Genomic DNA, 26,844 nt, shown 5'->3' on the forward strand with positions numbered 1-26,844 from the left:
TGGAGACATGCTAAGAAGGTCTTCCTTGCTTCACAGTCCTGATCAATATGGGGGCTTTTGTGTAGTTCTGTTTGCATTCATTCTTCCAATGCAGAGCTGGAGTTTACCTAGTGGGATAAGATTTGATTTTCATCTTTGAGAATGAGTTGTTCTTCAGGCTTGTCCATGAGTCTTCATCCTGTTAGCATTCTGATTACGTTTCTCATTATTATTCTCCTGCAGTGATTCATGAATATGATAAAACTGAACAGCCTTTTCAGCAAATAAGGAAAGCTTAGCTTACAGTAAAAAAAAAAAAAAAAAAAAAAGGTAGAGCTTTCTTTGAATCTGGAGAAATTAAGGATACAAGTGTTCTGCAGTATTACTTAAGAGACTACTGCACCCATCATACTGGAGCTTAAGACAGTTTCTTCTTTTAGTTTTTTCTAAGATGTCTGCATGTCTGTGTTATGCCACTAATAATACAGCCTTTGTTAACTTTTGGATAAAAAAAAAATCAGCTTATTGGCCAGGCGTGGTAGCTTACACCTGTGATCGCAGCACTTTGGGAGCTGAGGCAGGAGGATTGCTTGAACTCAGGAGTTAGAGACCAGCCTGGGCAACTTGGCAAAACATCATCTCTACTTAAAGAAAAAAACAAACTAGCCAGGTGTGGTGGTGTGCGCCTGTAGTCTCAGCTACTCAGGAGACAGATGGGAGAATCACTTGACCCTGGAAGGATGAGGCTGCAGTAAGCCACAATCCTACCACTGCACTCTAGCCTGGGTGACAGAAGGAGACCCTATTTCTATTAAAAATAAATAAATAAATTTGTAAATTTATTTATTTATGTATTGAATGTTGTGTCATATGCAGCATACCATATTTAAGCAGGGTCAAATTTTTGGTCTCACTTTTCAAATTAATGTGAATAAGTCATTTTGAAATTTTGGAGACAAAACCTTATTTAAGTTGAGAAATAGACATTCATCCACTAAGAATTATTCTTTTTATTATTCTTAGTGTGTTTGAGTTGGTTCTTGCAAAGAAAATATAAACAAATCCCAAATATGAAAAAACTTCTAAGTTTATATTAAGTGTATCCCATGAGTGACATAGGAAATCCCTTTTAAGAGGAATGGTATTGCAAAAGACACAACAAATCTTTTTCTCTTTTAAATAAAAATATGCATTCTGTTTCTAAGCATTTTCCAAAGTATTTGACAGTTTACTAAAATGAACCTTTCTCCTTCGTGTGTCTTTTACTAAACTTTCTATCCTATAACAGTCATTGACTTCTTCCTATTTTCTGTTCCTCTCTTTCCTTCTCTCCCTTCACTCCCTTTCTTTTTCCCAGTGTTTACTGTGGGGTAGGCACTGTGTTAAATACTTTACCTGCATTACTCTCTTTAACACTCAAAATGACAACATGAGATAGGTACCATTTTTTGTCCCATTGTGCAGATGAAGAAATCGACACTTTGAGAAGGTAAAGACTACATAAGGTCACAAATTCTGGAAGAGCAGAGTCAGAGTTCAATTCCAGGTTTGTAATATTTCAGAGTCCACAGTTTTATTGCTTCTCTGTGTAATGAGTAAATGTTTCTTTTAGAATCAAAAATTATTTTAAATAAAATGTAATGACAGTAAAATAGTTATGATCCTGGGAGCAAGAATTAATCAAGAATGGACCTGATCTAGGACCACTATGGTTTTTTGGACAGGCTGTGAACCAGTAGACTGGCACAGATTAATACAATAGCACATAGCTGTTGAGAATCTAAAAGGTATATTCTGTGGCCTTTATAAGCATGAACTTATCCAATGCGTTCCACGAACACATGAGATGGATACTATACATTTGTTCTTATTTTAAAGACTAGGAATTTGAGGCACAGGAAGGTAAAGTAACCTGTGGAAGGTCCTGCTCAGAATCAGTGGAAGAACGAGCGTTCTGCCTTCATTCCTAGCATTCTTCATGTGGTTAGCATAGTCCACTAACCACAGTGCCAGGATACCTCTTGTCTGTGATCCCGAAGTGCTCTTCTGCATGTTTCTTTCTTTCTTTTTTTTTCTTTTCTTTTCTTTTGTTTTTGAGATGGAGTTTCGCTCCTGTTGCCCAGGCTGGAGTGCAATGGTGTGATCTTGGCTTACCACAACCTCCGCCTCCCGGGCTCAAGCTATTCTCCTGCCTCAGCCTCCCAAGTAGCTGGGATTATAGGCATGCGCCACCACACCTGGCTAATTTTGCAGTTTTAGTAGAGATGGGGTTTCTCCGTGTTGTTCAGGCTGGTCTCAAACTCCCGACCTCAGGTGATCCACCCACCTCGGCCTCCCAAAGTGCTGGGATTACAGGCATGAGCCACCACGTCCAGCCTCTTTTGCATGTTTCTTGGGGAATGCAGAGTCAGGTAACTTTACAACTAGCCATTTACTTGGAATTCAGATCCACAGCATAGAAAAGACCATAGCGGATGCTTTCCCTATGGAGAGAATCCAATAACTATCAAGCCATGTGTTCTTTGTTTTTTTTCTTTTTTTTTTTTTTTGAGGTAGAGTTTTGTTGCCCAGGCTGGAGTGCAGTGGTGCGATTTCAGCTCACTGCAACCTTTGCTTCCCAGGCTCAAGAGATTCTCCTGCCTCAGCCTCCTGAGTAGCTGGGATTACAGGTGCCCACACCATGCCCGGCTAATTTTTGTATTTTTAGTAGGGATGGGATTTCACCATGTTGGCCAAGCTGGTCTCAAACTCCTGACCTCGTGATCCGCCCGCCTCGGCCTCCCAAAGTGCTGGGATTACAGGCGTGAACCACCGCGCCCGGCCACCATATATTCTTTGTATAAGTGACATGTCTGAAAATAGCTGTGTTTATGATTTCGGAATTAAAGGGAAAAGAATGCCATAGATAATAGGAGAGAAAAATGAAAGGCCAATTGAATTCGCTGATGGTTAATGTTAGAAATTTAAGGGTCAATGTGATCCTTTCAAATGAAACACTAAATCGACTTATGGGAAAATCTAGTTTGTTTAGTGTTTTACAAGTGCATTTTTTTTCTGCCTACATTGTAAGACCTACTTTACCCAAAGGTGCTTTGGTGAGTTGGTACTTTGTTTTTTAAAAGAAACTTCCTAGAAGCCCTGATCAAGTGGGAGTTTTTTGGAACTAGTTAATAAGAACACTTTGTTGTAATGAAAATAAGAAGTATTTGGGCATGCACCTGCTAATTATGTGTTGAATGCCTTCTGAGGCCAATGCTTTGTGCCATGTGTCATGTCCCTGGTGCAGCTTCCGCTTCCAGTTATGTCTGGAATCTGATTTCACCATTGATGTCACCACACACCATTACCATTCTGCTTTCAGCCATTGTCATCTCTTGCCCAGGTTATTACAATAGCTTCTAAGTGGTCTCCTGGCCACTCCTTTCCCTTTCTGTAACAGACTCCACCCAGCAGCAGCCACAGTGATCTTTTAAACATCTAAACCAAATCAAGTCATTTATCTGCTTGAAATAATGCAGTGGTTTCTCATCTTATTCAGGAAAATAAAGAATCCAAAGTACTTATCAAGGTTTGCAAGGACCTTATGGTCTGGCTCACTGCCAGTCTTCTCTCACCCCTCCTTTCTCGGCTCTGAAGTCCTCCTGGCTGCTCCAAAGATGATTGCTCAGGGTCCCCACACCTGCTGTTCCCTGTGCTAGAATGCTTTTCCCCTTGATATCTCCCTGGCTCACTTCCTTCCTTTCTCCAGATCTCTGCTCAAATGTCGCCGCAGTAAAGAGTCTGTTCTTGACCACATTATATAAAATAGTACTCACCTCCTACTGCCATCAATATCTATCCCTTTACTCTGTTTTAGTTTTCTTTATAACAATTACCACCTCCTGACACATAATGCATTTCATGTATCTGCATGAGTGAATTCAATTGGCCTTTGATTTTCTTTCCCGCTATCTATGACATTCTTCTCTTGCTTATTGTTTATCTTACCTCATTATCCATGCTGTATTAGGATGTAAGCTACATGAACACTGGGATCTTCCATTTTTTTTTCAACAAATATTTTTTGTTTGTTTTTTTGAAACAGAGTTTCACTCTACTTGCCCAGGCTGGAGTGCAATGGCATGATCTCAGCTCACCACAACCTCTGCCTCCCAGGTTCAAGCAATTCTCCTGCCTCAGTCTCCCGAGTAGCTGGGATTACAGGCATGTGCCACCACACCCAGCTAATTTTGTATTTTTAGTAGGGACGGCGTTACTCCACGTTGGTCAGGCTGGTCTCAAACTCCTGACTTCAGGTGATCCACCCACCTTGGCCTCCCAAAGTGCTGGGATTACAGGCGTGAGCCACCGCCCCAAGCTTCAACAACAAATATTTAATGAGCACCTACTCTATGCCAAGCTCTAGGCATCTAGAAATTAACAAAAGAGACCAGGACTTGTACTCATGTAGATTACACGTTAGTAGGGTAACACAGACAAGAAACAAGCAAGTAAATACTATCATATGAAAGATGGTGATTAGTGCTCTGGAGAAAAATCAGAATATTGTAAAATATGGGGTGATGTGGTTATGGCTAAAAGGATGACCTGTCTTTAACAAGGTGGGCAAGACTATAGGAGGAGGAGATTTTGAGAGGAAATCAGGAATTTGCAATATACTTGTAATTTAAAAATGCCTTCTAGGCATCCAGTGGAGAGGTTAAGTATGAGTCTGGAGTTCCATGGAGAAAATAGGCTGACATATAAATTTGGGATTCACCTGTGCACAGCCATTGACTGGATGAGATCACAGAGAGAATGGCCTGAGGGATAGAAGGGATCAAGCCCAAGTTATTGCTCATCCCAAATTAAAGATTTGGAAACTGAGGAAGAACCCTAAAAGAGGACTAAGAAAGATGGTCAGTGAGACTGGGCACAGTTGCTCATGTCTATAATCCCAGCACTTTGGGAGGTCCTCAAGGTGGCAGGATCGCTTGAGCCCAGGAGTTTGAGACTAGCCTGGGCAGCATAGCAAGACCTCCCTCTCTACAAAGAATTAAAAAATTAGCCAGGTGAGGCAGCACACACCTGTCATCCAAGGCTGAGGTGGGAGGATTGCTTGAGCCCGGCAGGTCAAGGCTGCAGTAAGCTGTGATTGTACCATTGCACTCCAGCCGGGGTGACAGAGTGACCCTGTCTAAAAAAAAAAAGAAAGAAAAAAAGGTCAGAGAGCTCTGAGGAGAATCAAGAAAGTGTTGTGGAAGCCAAATGAAGAAAGTAGTTCAAATGTTCAAATATGACTGACTCACTGATGGCCTGTGTTAAATCCTGCTGAAAGATCAGGTCAGGTGAATTGGGAGAAATGACCACTGGGTTTGGCAACCTCAAGGTCACTGATGACTTTGACAAGTGGTGTCTTGGTGAAAACCATCTCTTTTAAGAACTTTTGCTTTAAGGGGAAACAGAGAATTGAGGTGGTAGGATCAAGAGAATTTCTCTTAAAAAAAATTATTGTAGGCCGGATGCGGTGGCTCACACCTGTAATCCCAACACTTTGGGAGGCCGAGGCGGGTGGATTACAACATCAGGAGATGGAGACCATCCTGGCTAACACAGTGAAACCCCGTCTCTACTAAAGAATACAAAAAATTAGCCGGGCGTAGTGGCTAGTGCCTATAGTCCCAGCTACTCGGGAGGCTGAGGCAGGAGAATGGCATGAACCCAGGAGGCGGAGGTTGCAGTGAGCCGAGATTGCACCACTGCATTCCAGCCTGGGCGACAGAGCGCGACTCTGTCTCAAAAAAAAAAAAAAAAAAAAAATTATAGACTGGGCGCAGTGGCTCATGCCTGTAATACTAGCACTTTGGGAGGCCGAGGTGGGCAGATAACCTTAGGTCAGGAGGTCGAGACCGGCCTGCCCAACATGGTGAAACCCCGTCTCTACTAAAAATACAAAAAAATTATCCAGGCATGGTGGTGGGCACCTGTAATCCCAGCTACTTGGGAGGCTGAGGCAGGAGAATTGCCTGAACCTGGGAGGCAGAGGGTGCAGTGAGCCGAGATCATGCCACTGTACTCCGGCCTGGGCAACAAGAGTGAAACTCCGTCTCAAAAAAAAAAAAAAAAAAAGAAAAATTATTGTCATAGAAAACACTAATAACATTGACCGAGTGTGGTGGCGGCTCACTTCTGTAACCCAGCAATTTGAGAAGCCAACACAGGGAATTGCTTGAGCCCAGGAGTTCAAGACTAGCCTGTGCAATGTGGGGAAATCTTGTCTCTCCAAACATATAAAAATTAGCCAGGCATGCTGGCACATGCCTGTAGACCCAGCTACTCAGGAGACTTAGGTGGGAGGATCACTTGAGCCCAGGAAGTTGAGGCTGCAGTGAGCCATGATCGTGCTACTGCACTCTAGCCCTGGCGGCAGAGTGAGACCCTATCTCAATAAATAAATAATTTTAAGAAGAAAATGCATAATATACAATCTACCCTCTTAAAGTGTTCATTTAGTACAGTGTTGTTAACTGTGTGCACATGAAAAAATTTTTTGATAGAACAAATCACAGCATATTTGATAAGGTGAAAGAAAATTCATGTTTTGGGAAGCATAAAATTGCTGGAACAATGTCCTAGAGGAGATGAGAAGGGAGGGATGGCGAGGCTGAGCAATTTTCCTAAGGTCACACAGCCAGTAAGTGACAGGTCAGGATTCCAATCCAGGTCTTCTGGCTCTCTGTTTTTTACTGACATGTTGCTATACCGTAAAATGAGAAAAAAATGACTTGACCGACATGTAACTTTCCTCCTAGTTCTAACTTTCATGTCTCTAACATTTTGATATGCCTTCACCCATCCCAAGGATGTAAAGAAAATTCCCAAGTCAAACATAGTAGCAGCAGCAACAGCAGCAGCACCTATCTGAACCCACAGTTCTCATCTAAGTGCTCACCTATCTCATCTCAACAACTCTATGCCTTACTTAGCAGTCAGCACTTGGACTCCTCAATGCCTGAGCCCTTTATAGGAGTCACAAACTGTTTCTGATACCTGGCAGTTTTACTCATTTATGTTATCTGTCTGGCTTCCTAAGGTATTTGAGTTTGCAATGCTTGCTCCTAAAATTAACTAGACAGTAGTCTAAAAAGAAAAGGAAGGAAGGGAAGGAGGGAAGGAAGAAATGAAGGAAGGAGAGAAGGAAGACAGGAGAATACAAAGAAAGGAAGTACAAAGGAAGGAAGGAGAGGAGAAGACAGGAGAGGGAGAGGGAGCTATAAAGAAGGTGTTAACGAGTTGAAAACTCTTCAAAAACAATATGGGTATGGGTACTTTAGTTGATTGTATCATAAGCTGTTGTGGTTTCTAAAGTGATTTTATGTTGGCCATGGTCCCAATCTAACAGAGGCTTTTAATATACTATAGAAGCTATTATTATTCTCCGTATTTAAATGATCTTAACACCTTATAATTGTAATGGTTACTTAGAGAAGTAATTAACTTATTCTTAACGCTAGGAAAGTCATTTAATCTGTTCAGTATACTAGAAGGAAAAAGCCCATTTTCTCATTGGATAGTTCTCAATACTAAAACATTTGACAAGCAAATCAGAGACTAGCACAAAGACTATCTATGAGAGAATCAGAATTCTTAAAATTTAAAATCTCAAGATGTGGTCCTTTTCCCCCTGATATGACTGAAAAATCCTTATGGTTCTTCCCTTAAATTAACAGCCTGTGCTTAAAAGTTCTGAGGGAAACACTTGCAAATTACTAGGAAAATGTTACAGTCCTATTTTTAAAAAATATTTTTAAAAAATAATTTCCTGTTTTATCTAAAATTGAAGAGAAATTAAGCACCACTGGAAAAGAAAAATAGATTTGCATTTAAAACACAGGTCCCTAATGAGAAGAAATTCACTTGGTTGACTCAGTGAAAGCAGTCTTCTGGGACTCCACACTGTTGGCACTGTTTTCCAGCATTCTATCTGTGAACAAGCTGTGTACATTCCAAGTATATTAGGCATATTTTATGTTTTCAGTGCCATGCTTAAAGAGTACCTTGTTGTATGCTGTCTCTCCATTACAGCGTGAACTCTGGAGTGTTTACTAGATTTTTTAAATGCTTCAGTTGCTAAATGAGATAAAAGTCTCAGCCAAGAACCAAAGAACTTGGATCTCATAGGACTTTGCTCCTGTTTATTATCAAAGTAATACATGGCTACATTCTTGTCATTATTCCACAAGATTTGAGGCCTCTGGAATCAAGGTACCATCTTGCTTTCCTCGCCAAGAGACTCTGTCCTCTGTGGTCTTTCTCATTTCCCAACTCTGTCTTTCTCCTACATAGATACCCACTTTTCACTCTTTCCAACACAGGTCTTCCCATGCTGCTTTTTGTTGTTGAAGATTTTAGTTTCGAATAGTTTTTTTTTTTTATTAGTATATTCGTGCCATTTACATGTATATTACAATGGGCAATTTGGGTGGTACAATGTTATGTCAATGTCGAGAAGGCACAGCCCAGCTACAGTCTGGAACACAGTGTATACAATTCCATGGGGAAATGTTGCTTGGGTTTTGGAAAGTTTCTTATGGGTGTTTTTAAATGTCTTTTAAAAAGAGCCTCAAGCAGCTGCAGCGAATATAATCAGGTCACTATTTCCTTATGTTAAAGGGTTTGGCAGAGGAGAGGCCAAGTGTGAGGATGCAGGGAAAGGAAATAAATGTGGAACAGGCAGGAAAGAAACTTACTTGGCCACAGGAAGCCAGAGACCCTGGAGAGGAAATAAAGGAAAAGCAGGAACCACAAACTAGGCTAAGAACCACAGTAAACACAGTCCGAGAGCCAAGTGTTCTCCTATGACACCATCCGTGTTGCTATGTTTGCTTCTTTGTCCTTTCTTCAAGTAAGGGTGACTGTGTCCGCCTCCGGTGGTTCCCAAACCAGGCTGTCATGGAATCAGATGGAAAGCTTACGCAAACACAGATTCCTGCTCTCCGGATCACTTAGAGAAAGGAACCTGGAAATTTTCTTTTCTTGCTTTCGAGCTACTCCCAATGTAAGCCAACCTGGAAACCACTAATTTACATCTTAAAAGCTGACCACCTTATCTTAGGGAGAGGCCAACCCCTTGGAGAAGAGATGGTTTAGAAGGGTGTTTTTAATTATGTAAAACACAACTGTAAGTCAATGCAAACAATCCATAGACTAACATATGCCAGTCTTAGATCATGTGCATTCTGAAAGTTGACGGTTAAAATAGTCTATGGGGGCCGGATGCGGTGGCTCAAGCCTGTAATCCCAGCATTTTGGGAGGCCAAGGCGGGCAGATCACCTGAGGTTGGGAGTTCGAGACCAGCCTGACCAACATGGAGAAACCCGGTCTCTACTAAAAATACAAAATTAGCCGGGCGTGGTGAAACATATCTGTAATTCCCGTGGTGAAACATATCTGTAATTCCAGCTACTCAGGAGACTGAGGGAGGAGAATTGCTTGAATCCAGGAGGTGGAGGTTTCGGTGAGCTGAGATTGTGCCATTGCACTCTAGCCGAGGCAATAAGAGCAAAACTCCATCTCAAAAAAAAAGAAAAAAAAAGTCTATGGATGGATCATGCCTGCTACAGAAAAGCCAATGATGATTGGCTTAATAGAAAAAAACAACCTGGGCTGGGTGTGGTGGCTCACACCTGTAATCCCAACACTTTGGGAAGCCAAGGCGGGAGGATGACTTGCGCCCAGAAATTTGAGACCAGCCTGGGCAACATGGTGAGACCCCGTCTCTACAAAAAATAAAAAAATTAGTGGGGTGATGATCCAGAGATGACCTTTTTGCCATTAAGTAAGAACCAGAGATCATTGAGAAATGTCTTACTTTGGAAATCCGTAAACATACAAATCATCCATATGGATGGTGTAAAACCACTAGTTGAGCAAATGATCTTTGTAGATTCTAGGAATTAGTAGACTAAATATCCCATATCCTGCTTACACTCCTACCAACATAGTATTGGAGGTTGTCTGATGCTCACCCCACTGTTTTTATGGATTTTTATCTTGAGGCACAATGGGTTGGGATTAGTTCTCCTAGACACTTGTTGTTCTGATTTCCTGTTTCTTCTGAATTCTTTTTTTTTTTTTTTTTTTTGAGACGGAGTCTCGCTCTGTCACTCAGGCTGGAGTGCTGTGGCCGGATCTCAGCTCACTGCAAGCTCCGCCTCCCGGGTTCATGCCATTCTCCTGCCTCAGCCTCCCGGGTAGCTGGGACTACAGGCGCCGCCACCTCGCCTGGCTAGTTTTTCGTAGTTTTTTTTTTTAGTAGAGACGGGGTTTCACCGTGTTAGCCAGGATGGTCTCAATCTCCTGACCTCGTGATCCGCCCGTCTCGGCCTCCCAAAGTGCTGGGATTACAGGCTTGAGCCACCGCGCCCGGCCTGAATTCTTTTTTAAAAATTATTTTTTAACTTTTGTGGGTACATAGTAGGTGGCATGTAATGTACAAATAATCACATCAGAGTAAATAGGGTATCCATCACCTCCCCAGTATTTTTCCTTTGTATTACAAACAATCCAGTTATAGTTTTAGTTATTTTTAAATGTACAATTAAAGTATTTTTGACAATTAATTTAATTTAAATGTAAATTAAATTATCACCCTGTTGTGCTAGGAAATACTAGGTCTTATTCATTCTTGCTATTTTTTTGTATCCATTAATCATCTCTACACCCTGCCTCCCCACTACCTTTCCCAGCCTCTGATAACCATCCTTCTACCCTCTGTCCTCGTGAGTTCATCCTCTGAATTCTTACCATTACATTCATTTTGCCTCCTATGCCTGGTCTTCACCCCACACCAACTCACACACAAACCCCTTCCTTGCCTTTGCTGCCCCAGACAAATGCTGTTATCAGAAGTGTAGGGGATTACGAGAAGTGTTTACATCACAACATAACACTCAAACAACTTTAAAAGTGTATGTTAAATATTTTCTTTTGGCCCTCTCCGTGATCTGGAATTTCTTGTTTACTGACTCCTCTCCACCACTCTGGTCTTTCATCCAACTTGAGAGATTTTGTAAACTTCTGAATTCCAAAAATGAATTGCAGGTTCAAGTGTATAAACATTTTCTCTCTCTAAATTATCTTTCAGGTTTACCAATTTGTTATCAACCTGTATGCTCATCAATAAAGTATAATCACTTGATTTTCATCATTCCCTTGCCAAAAATATGTATTTGTATTTTATATATTTACTCATATTGTAGGCAAAAAAAAAAAAAAAAAAAAAAAATTAGCCCAATATTTCACTTGCACTTCTTTAATATGAAGAGTTTGAGTATCTCTTCACAAGTTCAAGGGTGAGTTGTACTTATTTATCTGTAAACTACGTGTTTTTTTTTTTTTTTTTTTTTTTGGAGACAGTGTCTCACTCTGTCACCCTGCTGGAGTGCAGTGGCACCATCATGGCTAATTGTAGCCTTGACCTCCTGGGTCCAAGCAATCCTCCCATCTCAGCCTCCCAAGCAGCTGGGACCACAAGCATGTCACCACACCCACTAACTTTTTTATTTTTTGTAGAGACGGGGTCTCACCATGTTGCCCAGGCTGGTCTCAAATTTCTGGGCTCAAGTCATCCTCTCACCTTGGCTTCCCAAAGTGTTGGGATTACAGGTGTAAGTCACCACACCCAGCCCAGGTTGTTTTTTTCCTATTGAGTTTGTAGTTTTCTTCAGTTTTCTTATTGATTTGCAAAAACTCTTCACATATGAGGAATAGTAACTCACTGTCATATATGTTGCAAATATTTCCCCCAGTTTGTTTCTTCTCTGAAATTTTCAGTGGTGCATCTGATCCCATGAGGATGCCCCTGGGCTTGGGATTACTGCTAACTTTTCAGTGAGCTCACTCGCTGTTTGGTGGGAAAGCCCTAGGGACATAGAGCTATTCATTTGGTGTGAGTGAGTCTTTTTGTTTCTGTTGTTGTTTGCTTTTCCTGCTTTTTCTTTTTCTTTTTCTTTTCTTTTCTTTCTTTGAGAGATGAAGTCTCACTCTGTCGCCCAGGCTGAAGTGTAGTGGCCTCATCTCAGCTCACTGCAACTTCTGCCTCCAGGGTTCAAGTGATTCTCCTGCCTGAGCCTCCCAAGTAGCTGGGATTACAGGCACCTGTCACCACACCCAGGTAAATTTTGTATTTTCAGTAGAGATGGGGTTTCACCACGTTGGCCAGGCTGGTCTCAAACTACTGACCTCAGGTGATCCACCCACCTCAGCCTCCCAAAGTGTTGGGATTATAAGAGTGAGCCATTGCATCCGGCCTTCCCTCTTTTTCTTACTTTTTTTTTTTTTTTAATTTTCTAGCCAATCTTTACTTTCTGTGGGACACATTTAGCACTTGTGAATTACTCCCAGCTGATACTTTTTGGTCTTTCGCCTTGCTAGGAGGAGGAAATAGTAAATTCCCTTTTATGATGCACTGTCTTGCCCCCACCTTCTGGTTTTCAGATCAGTTCTCTGAGACACTTATAAGTCTATTTTTCAGCTTCTACTGTTCTCTAAGTTTGGGGCATGTGTCTACTGCTAGATCATTATTATTTGCTGGATTTAGTTCATTTTGCTCAGTTTGGGGAGAGAGGGAGAAGAGCTTCTCTGAACCTGTATCTAGGCTAACTTCTTCCTCAGAAAGCTATTCTTTACTTTGTGTGTTTTTCTAGAAAGAACATTCTACTTCTTGGGTCCCCTGGAGGCCACTCTTTCTCAGGGGTGTAGTTTAAAGTGGGCCAGCAGCATGGGAGAGGCAATGTGAGTAAAAATGTAGACTTAGGCCACAATGAAAGAAATCTTGATCTTCTCTCCCCACAAAAAAAATTTCCATGGAAGATTTGGTGCCCTTGATGGTATAGGGCCTGCGGGAACACGTAACATTTACACGTTCGAGTTATATTTCTCTCACATAATTAATAGCCATTTATTTTATTCAAATAGGCTCCTAAAGTACATCTAGGAGAGTAAATATGCTTCTTTTATTATAAAATGTTTTCAGCTCTAATAATCGTTATTACGTTAACACACATATGATGTGATGAACTACGAGCTGGCAGCGGGTGATAAAGCTAACCTGCCCATTGCCAGTGTTTCCCAAACTTTTGTGTTTTTAAGAATCATCTGGGAGCTGTTAACGCAGTTTCATTGGCCCCGCCCCACACATCCTGGTTCAGTAAAGGTGGAGCCCAGGAATGTGCCTTTTTTTTTTTTCTTTTCTTTTCTTTTTTTTTTTTTTTTGAGACAGAGCCTCTCTCTGTCACCCAGTCTGGAGTGCAGTGGCACAATCTCAGCTCACTGCAACCTCTGCAACCCGGGTTCAAGCGATTCTCCTGCCTCAGCCTCCCTAGTAGCTGGGATTACAGGCGCCTGCCACCGCGCCTGGCTAATTTTTATAGATTTTTAGTAGAGATGGGGTTTCACCATCTTGGCCAGGCTGGTCTTGAACTCCTGACCTTGTGATCCACCTGCCTTGGCCTCCCAAAGTGCTGGGATTACAGGCGTGAGCCACCGCACCCTGCCGGAATCTGCCTTTTTAACAAGCACCAAGGTGGCCCTACTATCTGTGGTCTTTAAGTACTGGCTTTGAAAAATTCTGGGGCAAGATATCTCAACCTCAGCATTACTGACATTTAGGGCTCCATCATTCTTTGTTGGTGGGGCGCTGTCCTGTAGATGCCGGTAGCAACCCCTCTAATCGTGACAATAAGAAATGTCTCTAGACATTGCCAAAATGTCCCCTGGGGAGTTCAATCACCCTCAATTGGGAACCACTGGCCTAGGAGAAAATAAATGAGAAAATGTTAATTAAAAACAGTGTTTACTTTTGCATGCAGCCATTCATACTCTTGCATGGATTTCATTGAACAAATTAAACAACTATTTCTGAGCATCTGGTATGTACCAAGCCTTTTATATTAAAAATATTTAATCATGGCTACCTCTTTAATAATTTGGAAGATGGAAGAAAACAAATGTTCTTATAAATTAGTATCTATTGAGCATATATTTTCCTACATTAGTATTCCTAATAGGTTTTGAATAATATTCTAGAACTTTAAAATTAATATTAACAAAGCATTGAGATTGCTTTAGTAAAGAAGCAATTCAGAATAAAGTTGGTATCTTTTTTTTTTTTTTTTTTTTTTTGAGATGCAGTTTGCTCTTGTTGCCCAGGCTGGAGTGCAATGGCACGATCTTGGCTCACTGCAACCTCCGCCTCCCAGGTTCAAACGATTCTCCTGCCTCAGCCTCCCGAGTAGCTGGGATTGAAGGCATGTGCCACCACGCCCGGCTAATTTTGTATTTTTAGTAGCGACGGGGTTACTCCACGTTGGTCAGGCTGGTCTCGAACTCCCGACCTCAGGTGATCCGCCTGCCTCGGCCTCCCAAAGTGCTGGGATTACAGGCGTGAGCCACCGCCCCAAGCTTCAACAACAAATATTTAATGAGCACCTACTCTATGCCAAGCTCTAGGCATCTAGAAATTAACAAAAGAGACCAGGACTTGTACTCATGTAGATTACACATTAGTAGGGTAAGACAGACAAGAAACAAGCAAGTAAATACTATCATATGAAAGATGGTGATTAGTGCTCTGGAGAAAAATCAGAATATTGTAAAATATGGGGTGATGTGGTTATGACTAAAAGGATGACCTGCTTTACTCTTTCTAATAATGAAACTAATTTTGTTTGTAAATTTTACACTTATTCACATTTAGGAAAATATGAGAGGAGAGTGATGAAGTACCTGCCATGATACTGTTTATAACATCTCACATCTGATGTAATTCTAAAATTCTTCCTTAGAGAGTCTATGGTCCATATAAATAAATAACTGATACCCAAGCACACTCATTTTAATGTGAGTTTTTCACATGATATTAAAATGTTAAAAATAGATCAGTATGTAGGGCACCCAAGCATTTAATTCCTTAAATCGGAGACATGAGGAGAAAAAAATGAAAAGGAAGGAAGAAAAGAAGGAAAAGGAAGGAAGGAAGAAAAAGTTGAGTCAAGGCTGAAGCTCTGTCATGTCTGAGCACTGGTCAGTAAATTCTATTGAAATTCAACAGTATAAGAGACAAACAGGTGAAAAGGATGGTGAAACCATTTCCAAATACCGAGAAAAAGGAGCCTCTTGACATTCAGGAACCCTGAGAACAGCTGATGTCCCATTGTAGACTTCATCCTCTTCCTTGGGTGAAAGTGTGAATAGAGCTCAAGGCAGGGAAAAGGGCTTTTCTCTGGAGGTGCTATTTATGGTGCCCTTAGCCTGGATGGGCTTTCAGGGTAGTTCCCAAGGGTATCATTTCTTTGTATTGGAAATCAGGGACCTCAGTGGGTTAGGAAAGTAGAATCAGTCCATAGCTATTGTCTTTCCCTGCTGTGTTTGACATGTAAAATTGACTCCCAGAAGAGCAACCCAGGGCCTTGTCAAGGGGTGGGGAAAACAGCAGACTGCCCTAGGGTGGAAATCTAACTGAGAGTGCAAGGGCGACTTGCAAAGCTGGGGAGAGAGAATTACTGGAAAAATCATGCCTATGGCAAAGCTGAATTCAAGAAATCTGACTTTTGTGATCTTCCTCTGCTGAGAATGAATGTCGCCACCTACAGCAGAGTAAGTCCACAGCTTGCTTTTGATAAGTGTTGCTCTCTAGGTGGGCTGTTTGTGTGTGCGTGTCCTCTCTCAGGATTTCCAGACGGTTCATTTTCAAAGGGTCATTAACATTATTTAAATATTCATGTGGGGGAGGGGATGAGAGACTGAAATTTCAGACGTCTCAAGAGTGAGGGATGGCTGGCCACCCGCCTAATACAGCCCCAGTCTGCAGATCCGCTGCCTCCTTCCCCCTCGGCTGGCTTTGTTAGCACACGCGCTCTGACCCCGGGCCACCGGCTGCCACTACACGGAGGGCAGCAGGAAGGCTCTGGCGAGCCAGTGAGTTGGAAGCATCTCTATCCACACCTCAGCCTCGGAACCCCATCGGGGGAGTCCCCAAACACGCGGCGACACCATTACTGCCACAAAGACGCACTTCGCAACCAGTTCCGGGGGTCGCTCTGACCCTAAGGACAGTCGTGGTGCTAGGTAAGGGACAAGGGGCTCTCTCCCCGCCTGAGTGGGAACTCAGTAGCTCCTGGCATTTAAGCGCACACAGGCACTCACACACTTCCACATATGCTCATGCACACAAATGTGTACACCAACACACGTCCACGTGTATACACAGTGACACGCCACCCCGCCCCAAAGCCCCGTGCGCTAACAAGTATCCACATACCCAGGCACAGCATTCCCCTGAGTTAGGAAATACTCAGCTTTGCGCGCCTCATCCATCCCTCCGTCTTTCCCTCCCTCCAGTCTCTCCATTCATTCATTTCTTGGTTTGTGCATAGATTCCGCCGAAGTCGCTGAGAGGAGAAGATGTGGGTGGATGGGGAGGAGAGGGGAGGGGAGGAGAGGGGAGGAGAGGGGAGGACGGCCCCTGGGCGCTGGGCTACTGGAGGGGAAGCGAGGGGGAGGGGAAGCGAGGGGGCGGGGAAGGGGCGGGCCCCGGGAGTGGGCGGGCGGAGCTCCTCGCCCTCCAGCGCGCCCCGAGGCCGCCACTCCCTGCAGATGCGCTGGCCCCAGCCCGGGGCTGCCGCTCGCCTTCCCCCGGAGTCTCCTGGACCCCTGGAGCGGGAGGCAGCGGCCGCGCGGCGCTGGAGCAGAGCCCCAGGACTGCGCCTCCGGGAGCCGAAGCCCAGAGGTGGGTGTCCAAGCTGGGGCGGGGCTGGAGTGTCCTCGGGTGTGAGGAAGGGGTGGTCGAGGAAGGGCTGGAGATCTGGGAGTCCTCGGAAGCACCGCGGGCTTTTAAAGGGCTTTTTGTGGCCCTTGTCGAGCGGAGCGTGTGCTGGGAGAGGGCCCGGGTGGAGGGGCTGTGGCCATGTGGATTTGAATTCCTAGGTTTGTGGGAGGGCCAAGCCTTTGGCTACTTTGTTCGATGCTTATCACTTATATATGCTTTAAAAAATAAACGCAGGACTCAGCTTACCCCTGCATACACACAGAGCTGGGCTGTGTGTGTTCTTTTCAGGAAAAGCAGTGAAATCAAATGTGGTCGTGGCCGCGTCTCCTGCCCCGGGAGCACTGGGAGGTGCAGCCGTTCCTTCTAGCTCGCAAGGAAGGCGTGGGTCCTGCCTTTTGGGTGGTAGAGCCGGGGGCATTTTCGCAAGTCCTGAACTTTTCAGAGAGACTGAAGTCAGGAAGGACCCGGCCCCGGCCCCAGCCGGAGTCTTTCGGAATAGGGTCCAGGGAGCTGAACTCGGGAGATGATGCAGGAGGAGCCATCAGCCTCTTCTGCCCTGGGAGGAAGAACGCGGTCCGGGTCCGAGCTGAGCCAGTTCGACCTGAGGCTGGGACCTCAGCAGTTAGAATGTGGTATCTTATCCGGGATAAAGCCGGAGTTTGCGTCTCTGTGGGCCCTTCTTGGGGACACTCTGGGGTATGGGAGGAGCAGACCGTGGGGGAGAGCACTGGGCAAGCCGTGCCTGTAATGTCCGTAGAGGCGCGCCCGCAAGGGCCACAGCAAGGAGACACTGCTGGCCCCGAGAAATCCCAGAGAAACGGAGTGGACGGGAGGGGAGTAAAACGGAGCCCGAGAGAGCCGGAATCCCGCAGCAGGGAGCTGTGGCGCTGGGTAGCCGGGTGAGGACTGAAGGCAAAGGGCGAGACGGCGTGCAGCCGGGCTGCCGAGCTCTCCAACCCGGATGCCAGGCGCTCACCAGCCCGCGGGACCCGACCCACAAAGAAGGCGTCTGGGAGGTGACTTGTTTAGAGAGATGGTGGATTCCCCCTCTAGACCCAGGAAAGCCAGTTTCCCGTGTAGGGTAGCAGGGTTTTGGCTCTGATAGGCTGCGTGGTCAGATCAGACTTTGACATATCACTACCCTTCCCTGTAGCAGTTTTAAATGCAGCGCAGGTGATTTGGGAAGACTTCATAAATGTATAATATTTCTCTTTGAAAAGAAACTTCACCTACTCATAAGTCTATACGCCTCTCTCTGTACTGCATCTTGGAATCTGTGAACAAGCCCATGTCTCCCAGGAAGTGCTCTTCTATCTCAATTCACGTTTCACAGGCTCCTGGAGACTGCATGAGTACAAACTCCTCTCACCATTGGGATCTCAGGGAATTTGCTTCCTTGTCTTTTGTTCTGATTAGAGTTCATTTAAGCATCACACTTGTCTTTCTGGAAATGTTCTTAATTTAAATTTAACTAAACTTCTCTTTCTTCCAGTCTGGCAGCTTCCCCAACATTCATGAATACAATTTCATAATAACATGTCTAGAAATGAGGTGTATCCAGTAAGGAGTTTACTCTGTTTCTTTAAACATAAAGACTTGGCCTAAAGAGTGTTTCAAGCAATGCTCCACTGCCAGCTGTCTCCTCCCCAGTTTTGATCCTTGGATCTTTCTTTTTCTTTCTTTCTTTTTTTTTTTTTTTGAGATGAAGTTTCACTCTTGTTGCCCAGGCTGGATGCAATGATGTGATCTCAGCTCACTGCAACCTCCCCTTCCTGGGTTCCAGCGATTCTCCTGCATCAGCCTCCCGGGTTCCTGGGATTACAGGCTCCCACCACCACACCCAGCTAATTTTTGTATTTTTAGTAGAAACAGGGTTTCGCCATGTTGGCCAGGCTGGTCTCCAACTCCTGACCTTAAGTGATTCACCTGCCTTGGCCTCCCAAAGTGCTGGGATTACAGGCATGAGCCACCACACCCAGCCTGGCCCTTTCCTTAAAGGACATCTTCTCCTTTGAGTGGAGGCACACCAAGTTTCCTGCAATTATCTTGGACAGCACCAAGAAAATAGTCCTGGGCCAGGGACAACAAAAGTAATGCTGCCTGTCTCCCAGTCCTTTACTTAACAGACTCTGCTGGAGAGTTCATTTCACTTTCTTTTTGGGATGCTGAGATGCTAGGATGAGAGGAATAACTGGGCTTTGAGATGGGACAAACATTTTGAAATACTCATTGTCTCATAGTTTTGGCATGACAGTTGGCACCACTTCCTGCCTGCGGAGTTTGAAGTTATTTCACTTTCTTTTTTTTTTTTTTTTTTTTTTTTTTTTTTTTTTTTTTTTTTTTTTTGAGACGGAGTCTTGCTCTGCTGCCCAGGCTGGAGTGCAGTGGCCGGCTCTCAGCTCACTGCAAGCTCCGCCTCCCGGGTTCACGCCATTCTCCTGTCTCAGCCTCCCGAGTAGCTGGGACTACAGGCGCCCGCCTCGTCGCCCGGCTAGTTTTTTGTATTTTTTAGTAGAGACGGGGTTTCACCGTATTAGCCAGGATGGTCTCGATCTCCTGACCTCATGATCCGCCCGTCTCGGCCTCCCAAAGTGCTGGGATTACAGGCTTGAGCCACCGCGCCCGGCCTATTTCACTTTCATAAGTGCCTTATTCTAACTCAGTAGCCTCAGGACCTCAGGCTAATAAAGTGAAGTAGGTTGTCTTAACTTCGTTATCAAATGAGGGGAGAATGAATCTACTGGATTTATTTCTATAAGTTTAAATATTTTCTTATAGAACTAACATCAAATATTACTTCCAAAAATGTAAACACTTTGGACTTTCTAGTCATTGTAATTAGATAATTACAATAATCTAAACAATAACCATTACAGATTTGGTGAGCTCTTAAAATACCCATGTCCCAGATTTGTATCATGGTTATTACCAGCCTCTGCTTATTAAGGTAATGAGAAATGTTTCAGATGAAGATGAAATTGAATTTGGATGGAGGTTGTGTTGAGGGATTTTAACAGTTGAAACAAGAGCATGCAAAAACTTACTTCTGAAGACCACGGATAGACTGTTTAGTTCCAGTCTTTAGTTTTATACACGACTCAGCACCAGTAGAATTGGTGCTCTATCTTGAATTAGCTTTTGGAATGATTGTTTTTGATCTTGAGAAACAGTACTCACTGCTTAGATTGTTAATCAGGGATTCTGTGTCAGCTATTGGAAGTTTGGAGTAATTGATTAGTATCCTGATGAGCTTCAACAGTTTCAGTAAGTTTGGGTAGCAAATTGTGCCTTTGTAAAATTTTTTTTTGAAACAGAGTCTCGCTCTGTCACTCGGGCTGGAATGCAGTGGCGTGATCTCGGCTCACTGCAAGCTCCGCTTCCCGGGTTCACTCCATTCTCCTGCCTCAGCCTCCCAAGTAGCTGGGACTACAGGTGCCCACTACCACGCCCGGCTAATTTTTTTGTATTTTTAGTAGAGACGGGGTTTCACTGTGTTAGCCAGGATGGTCTCGATCTCCTGACCTTGTGATCCATCTGCCTTGGCCTCCCAAAGTGCTGGGATTACAGACATGAGCCATCGCGCCTGGCCCACCATTTTCTTTGTACTGTGCATACTCAACACCCAAAAGCAGAATTTCTGTAAAGCTAAAAATAAAGGAACAACTTCAACTTCAGATTGTCTCACTGGCATGAGCCTTACCCAGCAGCACTTTGGGTGGCTTAGGCCTCAGGGAAGAATGTTACCATGGATCATGATGGGAGTTCAGGTAATCCATATACATGTGTATCTTACTTTGTAAAATAATCCCCTCTATGAACATGTAACACTACTGTTCACATTTTGGACATTTTCCCTTCAAACACATTTTTCATGGGTATATTATAGGAAAGTTAAAACCATCTCTCTTCTATTTATTTATTTATTTATTTATTTATTTATTTATTTTGAGATGGAGTCTCCCTCTCTCCCAGGCTGGAGTACAGTGGCACTGTCTCGGCTCACTGCAAGCTCCGCCTCCCGGATTCACGCCGTTCTCCTCCCTCAGCCTCCCGAATAGCTGGGACTACAGGCGCTCGCCACCGCACCCAGCTAATTTTTTTGTATTTTTGGTAGAAGTGGGGTTTCACCATGTTAGCCAGGATGGTCTCGATCTCCTGACCTCGTGATCCACCCGCCTCGGCCTCCCAAAGTGCTGGGATTACAGGCGTGAGTCACCGCGCCTGGGAAAACCATCTCTATTCTAAAAGGAAAATCTACCATTTTGCTCAGAGAGAAAGTTACTGAGTTTGTCTATGTGATTTTAAGTAGTATTTGATTAGAGTATTAAAGAAATGGGATACTTCAAGTAACATAACACCTGATATTTAAATTTAAGTTTTAAAAATGTATTTCACCCATTGTTAATGTTGTTAATGAAAGTGTTTCTAAGTCGTAACCCCTGGTTAGCTATTCTGCCTTCTTGCCTTGATAAGTTGACTGGTGGTGAATGTGCTGTTGTCCTTCCAATGACAGCTCAGGATTTTGTGGTCGTCTCAGCATAATATTAGCGTAGATATGAGTTGTGATTTTATAGGATTATGGAACTGTAATTGTGGAACTCCTGCAGGGCAGACTCTGGAGGCTAGTTTTTTAGAAAACTAAAATCCCCAATATAAACTTAATTTCTGTCATTTGCCCCATTTTCTTGAAAGTTGAGTGCCAGAAGAGAAAAGGATCAAGTCTCTCTTCTTTCTACAATAAAACAGAATGTACTTTCTCCAGGGCTTGGTTCTTTTTCCTGTTGAGGTGGATTCTGAGATTGAGGAGGGGCTGGAGAAAACAGTGCATGAGGGAAAGAGACTGAGAACATACTCAGGCTGCCCTCGCCTCTTTTTCCCTTTTGTGCTCCTGTCTCCCATCTACAGCACCAGGGCTACCAGTCCTTGTAGGGACAAGTTTGAGTAGGATCAAGAGACATGTGACTGGACCAGGCGCGGTGGCTCACACCTGTAATCCTGGTACTTTAGGAGGCTGAGGCAGGTGGATCACTCAGGGTCAGGATTTTGAGACCAGCTTGGCTAACATGGTGAAAACCCGCCTCTACTAAAAGAATACAAAAATTAGCCAGGTGTGGTGGCAGGTGCCTGTAATCCCAGCTACTTGAGAGGTTGAAGCAGGAGAATTGCTTGAACCTGGGAGGCAGAGGTTGCAGTGAGCCGAGATGGAGCCACTGCACTCCAGCCTGGTGACAGAGCGAGAACTCTGTCTCAAAAAAAAAAAAAAAAAAAAAAAAAAAAAAGGAAAGAAATGAAAGAAAGAGAGAGAAAAAAGAGTCATGTAACTGGAATTTGTTCCCATCTTGGTGATAGTCTCAGAGTGCCTCGCATAGGCCATGCAACTGGAGAAGGTACCCTGTGGAGGCAGAATGCTGCTGCTGGGGTCCTTAACCAGGTAGAGAGGGTGGGTATGAGGATGTGATGATGTAGCTTTTTTTGAGTAGGTTTGAGGGGTTGGGTTTTTTTGTTGGTTTTTTCTTCTAATCCTTGGAAGCATGCATGAACTGGTTGAGGGGGGTGTGACATGAATGCTAGGGAAGGGGAGAGACCTGTAGAACTTACTGGGGAAGGCCACTATGCTTTGAACCCCCTTTTTTCTCTTAGATATGGTCAGGGGCTTTGTGGTTGTTTTTGATGCCTGATTGGAGCAGATGGGGTGGCAAGGCCAAATACACAGATATTGTAGTGTCCCCTTTATCCAGAACCATGACGTGACCAAAGCACCCTAGCACCTCAGCCAAGTTCTCTGTAAGATCTTGGTCTGTCACATAAACAAAATCTTAGTTCATTCATCTATACAAATGGAGATACCAAAACCTACCTGTTTCAAAACTTGTGTAAAATCAGGTGGATATGGAAGCACCTTGTACATGTCGTATTCCCCCCAAAGTTTGTTGTTCTTAAATTAACCAAAGCCTTCTTTCATCTTCATTACAGATGCAAATGATAAGTAAACAGTTTTTAAATTGTTTACTTATTTATTTATTTATTTTTTGAGACAGGGTCTCACTCTGTCACCCAGGCTGGAGTGCAGTTGTGCAATCATCGCTCACTGCAGTCTGGAACTTCTGGGCTCAAGCGATCCTCTGGTCTCAGCCTCTTGAGTAGCTGGGACTACAGGTGCATGCCACCATGCCTGGCTGTTTTTCTATTGTTTGTAGAGACAGGGTCTCACTACTTTGACCAAGCTGGTCTTGAACTTCGGAACTCAAGCAATCCTCCCACCTCGGCCTCCCAAGCAGTTCCACAATTACACTCCCAAAGTGCTGGGATAACAGGCATGAACCACCATGTGCTGGCCTAAAGTTAATACTTAAAATGCTAGCAGTTGTGCAGCAGATCAATTGTTCATCCTTCACACGGATTAAGTAGCTTTGAACATGGAAATTCTCTAAGCCTGACTGCCCCCTCCCCTGCTTTGGGGGTCTCTAGCTGATATTCTGTTACCCCCAAAGCACTTGCACTATTGGTAATTCTTCCATTTTTCATTACTTGATCCTTCTGTAAACTTTGACTAAGTCAGGAATTGGTCCTCATTGGGACGATGAACTGCGATTTTCAGAACGATAATCCTGGTTTTTAAATTTTTATTTATTTGAGACAGAGTTTTGCTCTTGTTGCCCAGGCTGGAGTGCAATGGCGTAATCTCGGCTCACAGCAACCTCCACCTCCCGGGTTCAAGTCATTCTCCTGCCTGAGCCTCCTGAGTAGCTGGGATTACAGGCGTGTGCCACCATGCCCAGCTAATGTTTGTATTTTTAGTAGAGATAGGGTTTCACATGTTGTCCAGGCTGGTCTCAAATTCCTGACCTCAGGTGATCTGCCCACCTTGGCCTCCCAAAGTGTTGGGATTACAAGTGTGAGCCGCCATGCCTGGGGAAGGGGCCTCTTTTAATGAAAAGGCAAGGGCACTACTCCTATTCATTAGTGCTCTACCCTTACGACCTAATCACCTCCCAGAGGCCCCACCTCCTCATTCCATTTTATTGGGGATTAGGCGTCAACGTATGAATTTTAGGGAGACACAAACATTCAGACCCTAGCAGGGACCCTGGAAAGATTCTCATTGTGCAGAGTATGGATAAACAGTGATGCTAGAGCAGTTTTTCCAGGGTTGTCAGAGAGGGCTGAACTAGAAGTTTCCCCACTGTGCCTGGAGTGCCCTGGGTTGGTTGAGTGTAGGGTTTAGAAGATAATTTTGTCAGGACTCTTAAGTTTTTAGTCTTTTATGAGTTAGAAGAGTGTGGTTATGTAACTGCCACCACACCACAGCAAGTTCCGGCAAGAGAGAGGATTCCTCAGGTGGCCATCCCATCCAGACTCCATGGCTCTTTCCAGGGCATTTGTGGGAAACCTGTGGGGCTAGGACTGAGCTAGACTTTTTCTGTAGCTGAGACTGGTCCTGCAGACCCATTAAAGGTACCTTGCCATCCCCCAGTAGGGGACAGAGAGGGACCCTCATTTGCCCCTCTTCCCGCCCAACAGTTCCCTGACTTCAGCCTTAATGCATAGCTCATCCAGGGTCCTCCTGAGCTCCCACCTGGTGAGGCGTGTGTAGAAGGTGTGAGGAAGGCCAAACCACATTTTCCTGGCAGTGGTTAACTGACCGTTTTCAGCCCGCCTCCCAGTACAGCTGACTGCATCAGCTTACATTATCAAGATGACATTCCCATGGTGGGATAATACAGCATCTTACTTTGTCTGAAGTGATGCCTCCCGTAAGTTTTTTGATGCCTCCTACAAATGGAGAAAGACACCATTGTTTAGCCATTTTTATTTGGGTGGGTTGGAGGAATGACTTTCCCAAAGGAATAAATCTTAGTTAATATTCCAGAAAATTCAAGTACTTCTCAACCCTAATTGAAAGGCACTTTCAATTAAATTAAAATCAAGGTGGAGTTCATGTGCCATGTGCTGTGTGATTCTAAAGCCATATTTTAGCTTGGCAAATTAGTATTTTGCATCAGAACATTTTATACTTGCAAAGGTTAGCGAGAATTTTCCTCAGACACAATTACAGATGAGCCGAATTTATTCATTTTTGGGGAAAAAGTGAACAGACTGTATTTGGAAACTTAGATCCTATCCAAAGCACTTGATGATTCCTGTTTGGGATCATTTTTCCTTTAGAGAATAGTTCAGATCAGTATTAAATGCAGGGCAGAGATGGACTCAAGAGTGGGACGCATTGCTTTTGAATGGAATCACAATGTGTATATCATTTTAAATATTCTTTCTGTGGTATGTTTCATTATCAAAACAATCTATAGCCTCCAAAGGATGACAGGTGTTATAGTGTGAGTGGCATAGAGGGTGTTGAGATAGAGGAATGAAAAGAGAAGAAATCTTTCCCTCTCCACTCACCATTCATAGAGGAACTAAGTTTTACCTTCTAAGGAATTCCCTGTAATTCCCAGGGATGCCTTGTTCTTGAGGTTCCCACGCAGGGTGGTAGGAGGAGCTAAGTGGGAAGGAATTTATATTTCTTGAGTGTCAGCTGGTAAGTTGGTTGCTTTACCTCCACTTTTTTAGAGACAGGGTCTCACCGTGTCACCCAGGCTGGAGTACAGTGGTGTGATCATAGCTCACTGCAACCTTGAACTCCTACCTCCACTATTTTACTTAATCTTTAGAGTCATCATCATTTTTCAAATGGAGATACTGAGGCATTTGGAAGTCACATAACCAGCCAGGTGTCCCACAGCTACATAATGTCAGGTCAGTTTTCCTACCCAGCTCTTTTTTTTTTTTAAGAGAGTCTCGTTCTGCCAGCCTGGAGTGCAGTGGCGCCATCTCAGCTTACTGCAATCTCTGCCTCCCGGGTTCAAGCGATTTTCCTGCCTCAGCCTCCCGAGTAGCTGGGACTACAGGTGTGTGCCACCACGCCCAGCTAATTTTTTTTTTTTTTTTTTTTTTTTTTTTGAGATAGAGTCTTGCTCTGTCGCCCAGGCTGGAGTCCAGTGGCACATCTCGGCTCATTGCAAGCTCCACCTCCCGGGTTCACGCCATTCTCCTGCCTCAGCCTCCTGAGTAGCTGGGACTACAGGCCCCTGCCACCACGCCCAGCTAATTTTTTGTATTTTTAGTAGAGACGGGGTTTCACCACGTTAGCCAGGGTGGTCTCGATCTCCTGACCTCGTGATCCACCTGCCTCGGCCTCCCAAAGTGCTGGGATTACAGGCGTGAGCCACGACGCCTGGCCCTCTCCTTCTCTTACTAAGCCAGTGCTGTAGGGGCTTGCTACTCCAAGTGTGGTCTGGGTACCTGCAGCATTCCTGTCATCCAGGAGCATGTTAAAACTAGAGTATCCTGAACCCCATCCCAGACTTGCTTAATCAGAATCTGCATTTTAGCAAATCCCTAATGATTCCTGAACTTGTTACTGTGTGAGGAAGCTCTGCTTAGAGGAGGAAGGTCTGGCAATTACCACTATGCATCCTGACCAGGACTCAGGACTTGAATCCATGGACTGGACCCGAAAGATTGGCCTATCTCAGTGAGGGAGGAAGGGTGCTACTAGAATCTAATGGATAGAGACCAGGGATGCAGCTAAATACCCTACAACACACAGGACACCCCCTTCCACCAACAAAGAATTATCCTGCACAAGATATCAATGGTGCTGATGTTGAAAAACCCTGGTCTAATTGTCTAGATCTAGAATTCACGTCTTGTAGATATGTTTTGGTAGCCTCAGATGTATGCAAATCTCTAGGAAGTAGATCTTAAAGGAGTTGATACAAATTGCAGTGTGCTATGCAAATGGGAATCTTTTTATTGGGACTTGAAAAGAGAAAAAGAGCTTAAATTGAAGCATGAAAGATTTCCATTAGAGTTTCGAGAGTGTCAGACTCTCAAACGATAATATCAAGGATGCAGTGGAAAAGTTTGTAAGCATGTACTGAGTACCCACCACTGAGGGTGCTACAAGGTAACATTCCCTCCCATTCCCAATCCTGCCTGGTAACAGTGCCTTCTGTTTCTTTGTTTTATTCCTAAGACTTGCCCTGGTCTTTGTCCT

The 26,844-nt window shown here is 44.1% G+C and overlaps 1 protein-coding gene across 6 annotated transcripts in view; it reads left to right on the plus strand.

Moving 5' to 3' along the window:
• The window catches only part of PALM2AKAP2 (PALM2 and AKAP2 fusion), a 554,929-nt gene that overhangs the window by 415,215 nt on the left and 112,870 nt on the right, over positions 1-26,844 (plus strand). The window contains exon 1 of one of the 6 annotated variants that reach the window (XM_010365580.2): positions 16,524-16,748. The exons of the other annotated variants lie outside the window; for them this stretch is intronic. The gene's annotated coding sequence lies outside the window, so the exon portion shown is untranslated. Of the gene's footprint in view, positions 1-16,523; positions 16,749-26,844 lie in introns of those variants that run through there. 6 annotated transcript variants of the gene reach the window in all.

This window comes from Rhinopithecus roxellana, chromosome 16 (genome assembly GCF_007565055.1).
Source record: "Rhinopithecus roxellana isolate Shanxi Qingling chromosome 16, ASM756505v1, whole genome shotgun sequence".
Classification (NCBI taxonomy): domain Eukaryota; kingdom Metazoa; phylum Chordata; class Mammalia; order Primates; family Cercopithecidae; genus Rhinopithecus; species Rhinopithecus roxellana.